The sequence below is a fragment of the Terrapene carolina genome, unplaced genomic scaffold (genome assembly GCF_002925995.2).
Source record: "Terrapene carolina triunguis isolate 2854851 unplaced genomic scaffold, T_m_triunguis-2.0 Scaffold193, whole genome shotgun sequence".
Lineage (NCBI taxonomy): Eukaryota > Metazoa > Chordata > Testudines > Emydidae > Terrapene > Terrapene triunguis.
The window spans coordinates 10,868,955-10,882,578 of NW_020664544.1; the positions used below are offsets into that span (position 1 = coordinate 10,868,955).

At 49.5% G+C, this 13,624-nt stretch overlaps 1 protein-coding gene across 1 annotated transcript in view; it reads left to right on the plus strand.

Annotated features, from left to right (window-relative positions):
- The window catches only part of LOC112118288 (acid-sensing ion channel 2), a 1,160,041-nt gene that overhangs the window by 677,368 nt on the left and 469,049 nt on the right, over positions 1-13,624 (plus strand). The window lies entirely within an intron of this gene.

The following is a 13,624-nucleotide window of genomic DNA, read 5'->3' on the forward strand; positions in this document are numbered from 1 at the left end:
CTTTCATTAGACACCTCGGGGGTCACCTGGTTGGACCAGTGCTTGCGGGTTGATTGGACTCAAGATTCACAGGTGACCTCAGAGAACTTGTCAGGCTCCACTCATCACAGTGAATGATCACATGCAGACGTTGCCCCCTAGGGGCTGGTCCACAAAGACCTGCTATTAGAGCTACTACGGGGGCTGGCTCTTTGCTCAGATGGTAGCGACCCCGTGTGCTAAAGCAAGGCCACCGGGAATTCTAGCCCTAGTTCCCCAAGCAGCTGTGAGATTAAACGTCGTCATTGTGTCTGCAGCACGTGAACTCAGACCGCAGCGTCGTGTTCTTATGAAAGAGAGAATGCATATCATGGTATTATTGTAACGCTGTTGCAAAAAAAGCAAACCTCATTCTGGGCTGTATTAGCAGGACTATTGTAAGTAAGACACGAGAAGTAATTCTTCCACTGTACTCCGCGCTGATTAGGCCTCAACTGGAGTATTGTGTCCAGTTCTAGGTGTCACGTTTCAGGAAAGATGTGGACAAATTGGAGAAAGTCCAGAGGAGAGCAACAAAAATGATTAAAGGTCTAGAAAAGATGACCTATGAGGGAAGATTGAAAAAATTGGGTTTGTTTTGTCTGGAGAAGAGAAGACTGAGAGGTGACATGATGACCATTTTCAAGCACATAAAAGGTTGTTACAAGGAGGAGGGAGAAAAATTGTTCTTCTTAACCTCTGAGGTTAGGACAAGAAGCAATGGGCTTAAATTGCAGCAAAGGCGGTTTAGGTTGTACATTAGGAAAATTTCCTGTCAGGGTGGTTAAGCACTGGAATAAAATTGCCTAGGGAGGTTGTGGAATCCCCATCATTGGGGATTTTTAAGAGCAGGTTAAACAAACACCTGTCAGGGATGGTCTAGATAATACTTAGTCCTGCCATGAGTGGACTAGATGACCATTCAAGGTCCCTACCAGGTCTATGATTCTATGGTGCTGTTTCGTGGACAGAACACGTTCTGTGGTCACAAAGCCAATTGAATGGCTTCTCTCTCAGCCGAGGGTGTGAGGCAGGCGCTGCTAATGGAGCTGATGCTGAAAGGAATTAAACAGCAAACCAGGATGATCCCATCGGCCAGCGCCGCTCGAGTGGCACCAAGGTTTGTGCTTGGTGTTGTGAGACTTAAGAGACCCGGCGCCCATTTCCAGGCCAGAGCTCTGACTCTGGGGGAGGCCAAGAGAAGCGTGTGTGTGGGGCGGGGGGGCATGATGCCCTGCTGTGACCCCCACCCTGGAGCCAAGCTAGCCGCAGGGATGCCAGCTCCAGTGCCCCTCACACAAGGGAAGTCGAGGTGAGGATCACTGTCTTCTGGGGAGAATCTCCGTGCAGGCTGGCAGCACGCTGCCCATCTGGGTCAGACATCCTCAGCAGTCAATTACCATTAGTCAATTACCAACTCAAATCCCCCCATTGCCTGACCCTTGTTCTCCACTCAAAGGCAACAATGACCATGGGCCACATTCTGATCCTAATGAGATTGGCGGGAGGTTCACCATTTAATGGAACCACAGCTTGGCTACCAAAGGCCATGTCTACACATACAGCGCTGAAGCAGTGCAGCGTGTGTGGTGAAGACGCTCTATGCTGACGGAAGAGAGCGCTCCTGTCGGCATAAAAAAATACCCACCTCCACGAATGGCAGAAGCTCTATCGGTGGGAAAAGCTCTCACGCCAACATAGCATTGTGCACACGAGTGCTTATGTCGGCGTGATTTATGTCACTCCAGGGGGTGACTTGTTCAGCATAAACTGCAGTGTAGATGTAGCCTTTATTAAATCTAGGCTTGGAAAGGACCAATAGACATAATCCACCTGTGGCACAAGTCCCTAATATTCAGTACGCGTAGCCACACTTTTGTCCGGGTTACCGGCACAACAGGAAGCAGCAGGAAGCTAGCAAAGTGGAGGGAATAGAGACTAGAGCATCAGAAATGAGTCAGAAGCTGCAGAAGGAAACGTGCTGAAGCATCAGAGCTTAGCTAGGTAGTGACTAATGAGAGGGACAATAGCCAAGTACTAGGAGTAAGGGGATGAATGCAGGTTAGATACAGCGGCCCAGATTCTCAAAGGCGGCCAACTTCATGTTTCTCACTTTTCTTTCAAAGAAGAAAATGTTTTTTTTAAAACCCCTCTTCCTCACACCACAGGTTCCTGACTTTGAAGCTGGAGTTGGGAGCCACGTTTGATTGGCTTTGGCTTTTTAGTTTTGTGGAGCGGACTCAGGTGCCCCAAACTCCCAACCTGGCAGTTCAGGATTTCATAAGAACCTAAGAACGGCCAGACTGGGTCAGACCAATGGTCCATCTAGCCCAGTGTCCTATCTTCCGACAGCAGGTAGTGCCAGATGCTTCAGAGGGCATGAACAGAACAGGGCAATTATCGAGTGATCCATCCCCTGTCGTCCAGTCCCAGCATATCACACACACACACACACCCCCTACCCTGTGGGATTTGCCTCTTAGAAAGTAAGCAATGGAGGCTCACGGCTGGACACATTTTAAGCAAACACACTAGCAATTGTATTGCAAGGGAGCAATTGTATGCTGGACAAGGTGACCTGAAAGGTCTGCCCTAGCTCTCATTGCTAGAGCACTTGGATCCAATCTTCTTCTATTTGCACCAAAAGGCTTGTTACTTATTCAGTTTTGAAGAAACCCTAAGAGGAGAAGCTGCATTCCCAGCTCCGCTCTGGTCACGCTCTACAGATTAAACCTTGGGCATGTATATAATCCCCAGCAGGTAAGGCTGTCTTTTCCCCTAAGCGTCAGTGGAGGAGGGCAGGGATGGCTTTTGCTGCACATTCAGGCAAGACAGTTACATTGATCCCAGTCAGGGGGACAATCCTGCCGAGGACGCACCAGGCTTCTGAAGACCAACTTCAATCCTCACAGAAGCGTTTAGGCTTTGACTGACCTTCTCCATCAGCAAAATAAATAAACACAAATAAATAATAGCATGTGCTCCCTCGAGCTGATCCAGTGGCCAGCTGGGAAGGACATTGCTGGGTCACGCACACATCTGATTCATGCTCTGGCGTCACCCAGCAGCGAGCTAGAGGACGGATGGGGATGCTGACACAGCTGGTACAGGACAGCCCCCCCAACTGCAGGAGTCACCAAAGCAAAAATATTCTCTCTTCTCAGTCACGCAGGCAGAGACTGTGTCTGCCCAGCCATGGCCTCTGTCCAATGGCTGGAGCAACGAGGAGACGTCAAAGCAGGATGGCCAGAGTCTGTAACTGTACCCAGGTGAGCCACCAGGGGTGCTACACTAACCAAGCTGCCCCCATTTTTTATGGAGGATCCAGAGCATCACCGTCCTCATAGAGGAGAGCAGGTGACTCTTTAAAAAGTCATTTTTCAAAGGGTTCTAACATCCACATGTTAATTTGCATTGTCTTGAAATTTGGCTTGTATCATCAGGGTCTGGGGCGGGGCTAGTGGTGCAAGGTTGGAATCTTTCTCCAGTATTCTGGAGACTCAGTACCACACAAAAAAGGACCTGTCCGTAAAAATTATGGGTTCTTATAATAACATCAGGGAATATGATCCTGCTAAGAGATATGATCACTGTAATTACAAGATGCGTCTACCTCCTGGCATCACTACTTAATTTGGCCTTGGCATTACAAACTAAATAATCATAGGCCTAGTCCTGCAAATGCTTAAGCACAAGAGAAATTTAACCCTGTGAGTAGCCCCTCCCCTAATGTATAGCTCAACTCTTTGGCCAGGGGCTTACTACTTGCAGTGGCTTCTTCCTTCTCCTTGCATGGACTGGGTGCTAGGTTCCTTTTTGGGCTGCCCGGTGCCTCCACCCAAGGTGACTCCTCCTTGCGCCTGACAGACTCAGGGCGCTGTCCCTTGGGGAAATGAATAATGCTGCCACTGCTGGAAGGAGTATAGACCCCAGTGCACAAGAAACAATAAAGTTCATCAACACATACCCGAGCAAAGAAATGACACTCCCCAAAATAACACTATATCACAGGGGACTTTATTGCGAGCAGGAAAATAGGATGTGGGGAAGGAAAGGGTTAGAGTTAACTAATAAGTACTAAACACCAACAAATTCCCACCTCCCAGCTCTCACAGCTCATCCCTCACTCCATCCCCAGCACCTTCCCAGGCAGGTGGCACCTTACCATGTCTTAGCCCCTGGGTGGGGCAGGGTCCTCTCCTGGCTCCCTGGTCTGGAGGACAGTGGCGGTCACCGGGTCAGATCTCTGTCACTCTGGACGCTGGTCTCTGCAGGGCTGGCACTGCCTAGCCCATGCACTGGATCCCACAGCTGTTCAAAGGCTCCCTTTGTGGGGAGGGGAAGTTAATCAGAGGGTATGTCTACACTACGGGATTAATCCGAATTTAGATAATTCGAATTTGGGAAACAGGTTGTATAAATTCGATTGTGCGCGGCCACACTAAGCACATTAATTCGGTTTTTAACCACATTAATTCGGTGGTGTGCGGCCACACTAACCCTAATTCGAATTAACAAAATCGATTTTGGCTCTACTCCGCTCGTCGAGGTGGAGTACAGAAATCGATTTTAAGTGCCCTTTAATTCGAATTAACTGGCTCTGTAGTGTGGACAGGTGAAGGGTTAATTCGGATTAACGCAGCTAAATCCGAATTAAAGTCATAGTTTAGACCAGGCCAGAGACACCCTGAGCTGTTCTGCTTCCCTCGCAGCTCCCGAACTCAGACTTGAAAGGAAGCCTGGTCTCCTTGTCTCTGACTCCGGCTGTCCCCACCCACTGCGGGGCTGAGCTCCACTGGCTCATCACTGGCCCAACAAACTTCTTGGCCACATCACCCCATGCAGAAGCCTCCCTATTGTCTCAGCAGGGGGTTCTAGTCCATTCTGTCCCCACCCCTGACTCTAAGCATGGTGGGAAATGGCTCTGGTAGGCATAATGGTTGTCGCCCATAGGGTAGGGCCCTTTCAAAGCTCAGTCCAGCGTTCCAGAAGCTGGGGATCGCCAAAGCGGGGAGGTACACACGCTTTCAGAAAAGCGTCCTATTCAGGAACGAATTATAAGCATCTAGATAAGAGCTTTCCCGAATCAGAGCTTAAGTCTCTGCGTGATTGGACCCCATATTTGGAAGCAATACCTTGGGTAGGTCACAGGGCTCGGGCTGCGAGGCTAAATATTGCAGTGGAGACATTTGGGCTCGGGCTGGAGCCTGGGCTCTGAAACCGTGTATGTGGGGGGAGGGTCTCAGAGCCCAGGCTACCGACCACACCCAAATATCTACACTTCAGTTTTTAGCCCCCCAGCCTGATCCCTGCAAGCCCGAGCCGATTGACCTGGGCTCTGAGACTCAGCGCTGGTGGGGGGTTATTGCAGTGTAAACGTACCCGTAGTTTCATAGAGTTCAAGGCCTGAAGGGACCAGTTTCACTTCCTGTGTATCACAGGCTGTAAGCGGGCGCAGACTCACCCGGCGGCGCCTCCTGCTGGTCGTCCGTGGGAATTAGCTCACCAGCCCTCTGGAGCGCCCTCCGTCGGCCGGTGATCCGCCACCGCTGGCCCCTGTGTCCCTCCCAGGCCCCGGTGCCCCTTTCTCTGGGTTGTTGCCCCCCTTGGCAGTACCCCCACACTCACAGGTTCTGGGTCTCCCCACCCAGGGGAACCCCCACCCCAGAACCCCCACCTCGCCTCAGTCTGGGCTACTGCCAGTCACCCACTCCCTGGGGCAGGCTGCAGCATATGCCACTCATCACAGGCAAGGGGGTTCGGACCTGCTGCCTCTGCCCACCCATGGGCTGCCTCCTGCAACCCTGCACCTATTTGGCCTGTCGTCAGGCCTGCAGCCTGGGGCTTTCCAGGCCGGAGCTCCCTAGATCCTCTGGCCCTTCCCCAGCCCTGCTCCAACCTAGGTTCCTTGCTTGGATCCTTGCAGCCAGGCCCTTCTCCCTCCAGAGGCAGAGGGAGACTTACTGGGCCCTGGCTCACAGCCTCTTATAGGGGCCAGCTAGGCCTGATTGGGGCATGGCCACAGCTGAGCCTACTTTCCCCAATCAGCCCAGGCTTCTTTCCCCAGCCACAGCCCTCTCCCAGGGCTGGTTTTAACCCTGTCAGGGCTGGAACGGGTTACCACCCCACTACACAGACCATTAAACACTGCACAACCAGCCCCACACCAAGCCGGACAACCAGCATTAGACCAAAGTATGACAGCCCTCAGGAGACTAAACTATTGTCCACCACAGGCAGAGAACAGAAGGGCCTGAGATGCACCAGTTCCCACATGTGGCTTGCATTTCCCATATTTCCTTTATTTCCCCTTACAACTCAATATGTTTGCCTGGAAATAGGATGTTTTTTAAAACTCCTTGGCAATTATTTCCTACCGGAATCCCAATCTTTGGCCTAGGCCATCCCAGTTGGGTGCTGTGTTGTCACAGCCAGAGGATTCTGATCTTACATGAGGAATAAGCAGTAGGAGCTGATGGTTCCTTAAAACACAACAACTATCTTTAGCCTTGCATGGTGACAGGTTTCAGAGTGGTAGCCGTGTTAGTCTGCATCAGCAAAAACAACGAGGAGTCCTTGTGGCACCTTAGAGACTAACAAATTTATTTGGGCATAAACTGATGAAGTGGGTTTTAGCCCACGAAAGCTTATACCCAAATAAATTTGTTAGTCTCTAAGGTGCCACAAGGACTCCTCGTTGTTTTATCTTTATCTTGTTTATCCGGTTTCCCTTTCTCATGTAAAATCCACTAATCAGGAGAAAAACCCAGGCAATTAAAAACACCGTGGAGCTGACACATCAGCAGAAGGAGGGTGAACTCCTGGCCTCCGGATAGAGAGTTTTGCTTTTGATTTCAGGTGAGCCAGGACTTCACCTCAATGTTTTTCAAAGAGTGTCTGTGTCCCTTTGAGAACAGAGCCCTTTCCTAGTAGGAGAGTCAGACGCCAGGTTGTATTTTAATGTGAGTCCGTTATAATTTGATGCACAAATTTAATTTGCACACAAAAATCCAAACGCACGGGAAAGTTCTTCCCCAGCAAAAATTTGCCATGCCAGGACTTGTCAGACGTAAGTGAGTCAGGGCCTGTTACTTATTTATGGAGATTCCGATGTCACAGCCAGGAACCTTGACAGCTGTTTCTGTCACTGTTTGAAGGCTTTGCTCGGCGACGAATTTCAAAGTGATGTGTCCTGGCTCTGAGTGGGTTGCCAAACATTGTACATGTCTATGCAAAAAACGGGGCCAGTGATGATCGTTTTGATTCACTGTTCTGACTTTGGAACCTTTTCAAGCCACTTAATTATTTAGGGATGAATGCGCGCCCGACTGGTGCAGTGACAAAGGATCAGGCATGCAGACTGGCGTCCTCTCCACCCCATGGCCTCCCGCCACCCAGGTCAGGGACATTGCACTCTTGAGAGGTCTTTGTCGTTCCTCTGCAAATACCACCTTTGCTCCATGGGGCACCGTGGAGTCTCAGTCACTCAGCTCCTGGTACGTGACCCATTAAGGATGGGCAGTTACTAACACCTAGAAATACGAAAGCAGGGATAACGCCGTACCATGGGGTGAGTCTTCCACAGTGGGGTCTGAACCCAAGCCCGAGTTCCTCCCCCAAAGTCAGATGTAGGTAAGAGAATGTTTTATAATAAACCCCATCTCAAAGCACTTTACAAAGGAAGTCAGCATCGTTATCCCTATTTACAGATGGGGAAACTGAGGCACATACCAGGGAAGTGACTTACCCAAGGTCAGCTCAGGGAAGAGAGCCCCAAATTGGGGGGACGGCTAGCTCAGTGGTTTGAGCATTGGTCTGCTAAACCCAGGGTTGTGAGTTTAATCCTTGAGGGGGCCATTTAGGGATCTGGGGCAAAAAAAGTAGTTGGGGATTGGCCCTGCTTTGAGCAGGGGGTTGGACTAGATGACCTCCTGAGGTCCCTTCCAACCCTGATATTCTATGAAATAGAAAGCAAGTCTCCTGAGTCCTAGTCCTGTATTCAGTAGTCCACACTACTTACCATGGTTTTCAAAACCATAACGACTCCTTTCCACAAGTCCGCTTGATGGCTCTGTGTTGGAACTGGCTCCTTCGGCGTCCCATTTGGCACATCCCATTTCTAGCGCACCATGTCGGGTGAAGGGGGGAATCCATTTTCCACTCTCTTTCTCTACCCCAAAGGCTCTGTGTTGGGCTGACCCGCCCTTTCATCCAGTGTGGAATGGATGCTTGTCCCTCAGCAGCCCGCCTGGTACACAAGTGGGGTAGGGTGCACTAGTTACTCAGGAGTGGTACAAAGTGCTCCCTCCCCCATAGAAGGAAAATACAACCCCCTCCCTTCTCCTGCAAAAATCCCACCTTCCACCCACCAAGGAGCTGAGCTTGGCTTGTCGCTCAGGTTCCCCGGGGTGCCAGCACACTGCACGGCCAATTCCTTTCAGCCCAGTACTGCAACACTTGATTGGCATGACAAGCTATGTGAGTGATGCCAAAGAGTTAAACAGGCCGAGCCCCCAGCTCTGTGCCAGCGGTAGGTACAATGCACCCGCAAAAGGCCCTTCCCAGTATGAATGGGAGCTTGGGTTATTCTCTGCACCCGCTTCTCATTCCTGATTAGGCTGAAACTGAAGCACTTCACTTCAGAGCCAGCACTTGTGATTGAGTTGCTAACAGCAAGCCAGGTGTTGCTATCTGGCTACCCGGAGAGGCTTCAGCAATCTAATGGACGAACTCTGCTGCGCTAGGAGCTGTACAGACACACAGTAAGAGACAGTCCCTGCTCTGAACCTACAGCTGAAATTTTCAAAGGTGTCTAATAATAATAATGCCTAGCACTTTTCAGCAGTAGCTCTCCAAGCGCTTTACAAAGGAGATCACTGCCATTATCCCCATTTTGCAGGTGGGAAACTGAGGCCGAGGTCACCCAGCAGGCTGGCAACACAGCTGCAAATGAAGCCTCGTTCTCCTGAGTCCCAGTTCACTGCTCTGTTCTCTAAGCCACGCGGGGAGAAATACACTGAATTGCAATGGGCGATGTTGAGCATTTACTTTCCCTTGGCACTTTGGAAACCACACCCCTAAATGGACATGGCGGGCAAAGGAAGTATTATTAGGCCTATTTAAGAGGAGGGAAGTGATCCACAGAGAAATTAAACGACTTCCCCAGCAGTTTGTAGCAAAGACAGGAATTCAACCCAGGTCTTCTGAGCTCTAATGTCTTGATTTACCCTCAGGCTATAACGCCTCACTTTAAACATGCCCCTAGCTCATTGACTTATGAACAAACGTTACGGTGCACACTGGAATTCCCTGGGGTATTCGTGCTGGCTGGGAGAGACGGGGAATCGCTAAAGTTTAAAACTTAAAATGATATTTGAGATCCCAGATCAGTACCACGGCTTCTGCTCAGCACGAGGCATTTGTGTTTGGATCATGTCTCCTGGAGAGTGCACCTAGCCTATTGAAATGCAATCGTCCCCAATGACACCTTGCTGTGGCTTATGTCTTTAGGACACTAACCCATCCCGGGGCCCTCATATTTTCTTACATCCGCCCGCACTGTTTCTTTATGGTAGACTGTGCCTGTGTGTGGTAGATTAAGTTTTATAGTATGATGCCTCAACCCAGTTTCTGTTACCATCGGTCATTCTGCAAGCTTCCCCTTGCGCGTGGTATAAACGTTGACTCACAGGAATGACGTGTGCTGGCCAGATTTTCCAACAGTGGCTTCTATCTTTCCACAAGCATTTTGTAGGGATAAATGATTAGGACTGTCTACAGAATCGCCTGTGCTAGCATCGCCCCTAACGGTAGAGGCAGCGTGCACTGACAGAAGGAGTTTTTCGGCCAATGTGAAAATACACCCTTCCCAAACAACATTAGCTGTGCTGACTGAAGCAATCCGCCACCGACATAGCTGTGTCTACATGGGGTGTTTTGCTGGCATGGCTATGTTCGGGGGGTGGGAGCTGCTGTTTCTTTCACACCCTTAACTGACATAAGTTCTAAGTTTAGACCAGGCCTAGAGCTATGAGGTAGGCCCCCTAGAGTGGAGTAGGCCACCTCAAGAAGGAGGAAGGGTGGTCTAGTGGTTAGGGTCTTAGCCTGGCCCTTTGGAAATGTGGGTTTAAGTCCATGCTCTGCTACAGAATAAATGACTTGGTATCTGTGTAACGGCACTCCCTGGTGTCCGAGGACAAATATCTTAACGATTCTGAGATGCTCAGCGATGATGGGAGTGATGGCTAGCTAAATACCTAAAATAGATTGCTCGTATGTGTCAACATGGGATCAAATGCCGCTGGTTCCCTATATGAGCAAGAGTATTGCTCTCTGAACCATTCTCCTTCTTATGTCTCTTTGCCTCGTTCCCTTTAGCTCTGTCAACCGCTCCATCAATGCGCTCCTCGTTATGCAAGCTCCCGACATTTCACTTGGAAAATACAACTCCAAAAGAAAACCTCTTTTGTCCTAATGAAGAGTGTTCTATCTCATTTGGATCTACCGCGGTTTAATGTGCTAAACGTCTGCGCCATTGTTGATAAGATGCACGTGGCCCGCAGCCTGCCCAGGGTTTCTGCTCGGAAGACAGGGTCTTTTCCAGCAACAGATGACTCAGCTAAGGTACAGCAGACCTGGGAGAAATTGCATGGCAACCTAGCTGAAAAACAAGCTTGACATTTAACAAGATAATGACAGGAAATGATTACAAGTGGGAAGCAGTAAAGCTCTTGTCAACGCAGCCGTCAATCTGCAGGGGGAAAAGAATGCACCTGATTCTCGTCTTTTCTTCCATGAGTGCAAATCAGGAGATACCCACCTGAAATGAATGGGGTGAGTTACATCGACGTAAAGCAAAAGGGAGAAGAGAGTCAAGCCCATAATGTGTCAGCGTGCCGGTCTGGATACCCAGGCAGGTGTAAGAGCTAGTAAAGTTCTCCTTTGTGAAGCCATCCTGGAGAGCTGGGGAGGAACCATGGGGCTGGCAATGGGAAAGCAAATGGGACAACGTCCAGTAAAGCTGCGAGTGCATCCACCACTCCGGATCCCGATCTCACACCAAGGTAAATCAGGAGTGAAGCCCCTGAATTCAATGGAGCGAATCCGTATTCACACCATATTCAAGAGAGTAAGAATGTGCCCCAATGAGCCATTCCACTAATCTATAAACATTTAAGGCCAGATCCCCAGCATAGCTCCATTGGCTTCTGTTCTTGGGGCCAAATCCTGCTTGCTTTACTAACAGACACATTCCTTGGCATGAGCAGATCAGGTCTCGAGAGGACAATAAAACCAAAGCTAATAAACAGCACGGGACTCAGCCCTGGTCTACACTACAGAGTTAGGTTGACATAAGGCAGCTTACTTTGACCTGACTCTGTAAGAGTCTACACTAAAATGTAGCTCCCCCTGATGTAACTTGCCTACGACACTGACTTAATAACTTCACCTCCACGAGAGGTGTAGCGCTTAGGTCGATGGAGTTAAATAAAAATTTACAGTGCCTAGCACAATGGGTCCTGGTCCAGGACTGGAGCTGCTAGACACTATTGCAATACAAATAAATAATATCCTTGCACTTAGTTTCCCATGACTCCTGCAACTGTTTATTGGCACCCTGACCATTAGGAGATCAGTGGCTGAGTTATGTAGGAAACATTCTTCTAGTTGTCCTTCCCTTTCTGAGTGTAGTTCCCTCTGCTTGCCTCACTCCAGTGTTTCTTAGAATCACAGAATATCAGGGATGGAAGAGACCTCAGGTGGTCATCTAGTCCAACCCCCTGCTCAAAACAAGACCAATCCCCAGACAGATCTTTGCCCCAGACCCCTAAATGGCTCCCTCAAGGACTGAACTCACAACCCTGGGTTTAGTAGGCCAATGCTCAAACCACTGAGCTATCCCTCCCCCTCGTCCAGCCCTATCCATGGTGGGGTGGCTCTAGGAAGGCCTGGTGGCTGGTCAACTCCTTACTAGCTCTCCCCCACATCTCTCCTTACTCACAGAACGTGTTGGCCTTTGCTATTTTGCAGCCAAGGATTTAGAAGATCCCAGCGTTGGTTGTTTGCTTGTTTGTCCGTGTTTCCTGTTGCAACCTGTCTGCAGTTCATATTGCACATAACGACTCGAGAGATTTGGAGAAAAGTTAATCCAACGTCGGTTCCTGAAATCTGTTCAAATGCTCCGATGGGTTCAGTGGATTGGTGAGGGCCTCACTGATGCGCCTTGCCGGAAGCGTGTTTGCGTGCAAGTGTTCAGCAGAAGGCACCTGGAGCCAAAAGGGGAATGTGCAAAAGTCCCACTTCAGGTGCCCTGGGTCGCCCCTTGACCCGGACAACAACGGTTTAAATCAAATGCTCAGAAACAGGCAGCGTCTATAAATGTAACAAACAAAAAAGAGTCAAAAGATCCTTTCATCTCAGTTTACCTCCCCTGCACCTCTAAGGGGTCACTAGTCTCTCTGAAGAAGTCTGGTGCCAACTCTGCTGCCTTATTGCCTCTTAGCAACACCAACTCCTTCTCTTCCTGTTCCTCCCTCTTTATAGTGGGGTGTGCTGCCCGTAGTCCCGGCAGCTGTGGGTGTCTCTCCACAGCTGGCATTTCTCACAGCTGAGTGTGCCTGGCTAGTTTGGTGATCTGCAGGCAGGGAGAACTCTTCATCCTTTCCTGCCTGTGTTTTGTGGGGTTTTGTAGACAGGGCCACAGGGAATTATCTCGCCATGAAATCTTTCCCAACCATGCCCTGAGGTTAGATGTTTGCAGTGTTGTTGTAGCCGTGTTGTTCTCAGGATGTTAGAGAGACAAAGTGGGCGAGGTCAGATCTTTTATTGGTGAAAGAGACAAGCTCCGGGTCTCCTGACCTGAGGAAGAGCTCTGTGATGCTTGAAAGCTTGTGTCTTTCACCAAGACACGCTCATCCAAGAAAATATATCGCCTCATCCGCCTTGTCTTCTTTGGCTAGCTGGACAGGATCAAAAGTCTAAACCACTAATGCCCTTAACCTGAAACTAACCAATCTGAGTGTACAGGACTAACATTTAGGAGATATGATCGCTCTCTATAAATACATCAGAGGTATAAATACCAAGGAGGGAGAGGAATTATTTAAGTTCAGTACCAATGTGGACACAAGAACAAATGGATATAAACTGGCCATCAGGAAGTTTAGACGTAAAATTAAACAAAGGTTTCTAACCATCAGAGGAGTGAAGTTCTGGAACAGCCTTCCAAGGGGAGTAGTGGGGGCAAAAGACATATCTGGCTTCAAGACTAAGCTTGATAAGTTTATGGAGGGGATGGTATGATGGGATAGCCTAATTTTGGCAATTAATTGATCTCTGACTATTAGCGGTAAATATGCCCAATGGCCTGTGATGGGATGTTAGATGGGGTGGGATCTACGTTACTACAGAGAATTCTTTCCTGGGTGTCTGGCTGGTGAGTCTTGCCCACATGCTCAGGGTTTAGCTGATCGCCATATTTGGGGTCGGGAAGGAATTTTCCTCCAGGGCAGATTGGCAGAGGCCCTGGGAGGTTTTCACCTTCCTCTGTAGCATGGGGCACGGGTCACTTGCTGGAGGATTCTCTGCACCTTGAAGTCTTTAAACC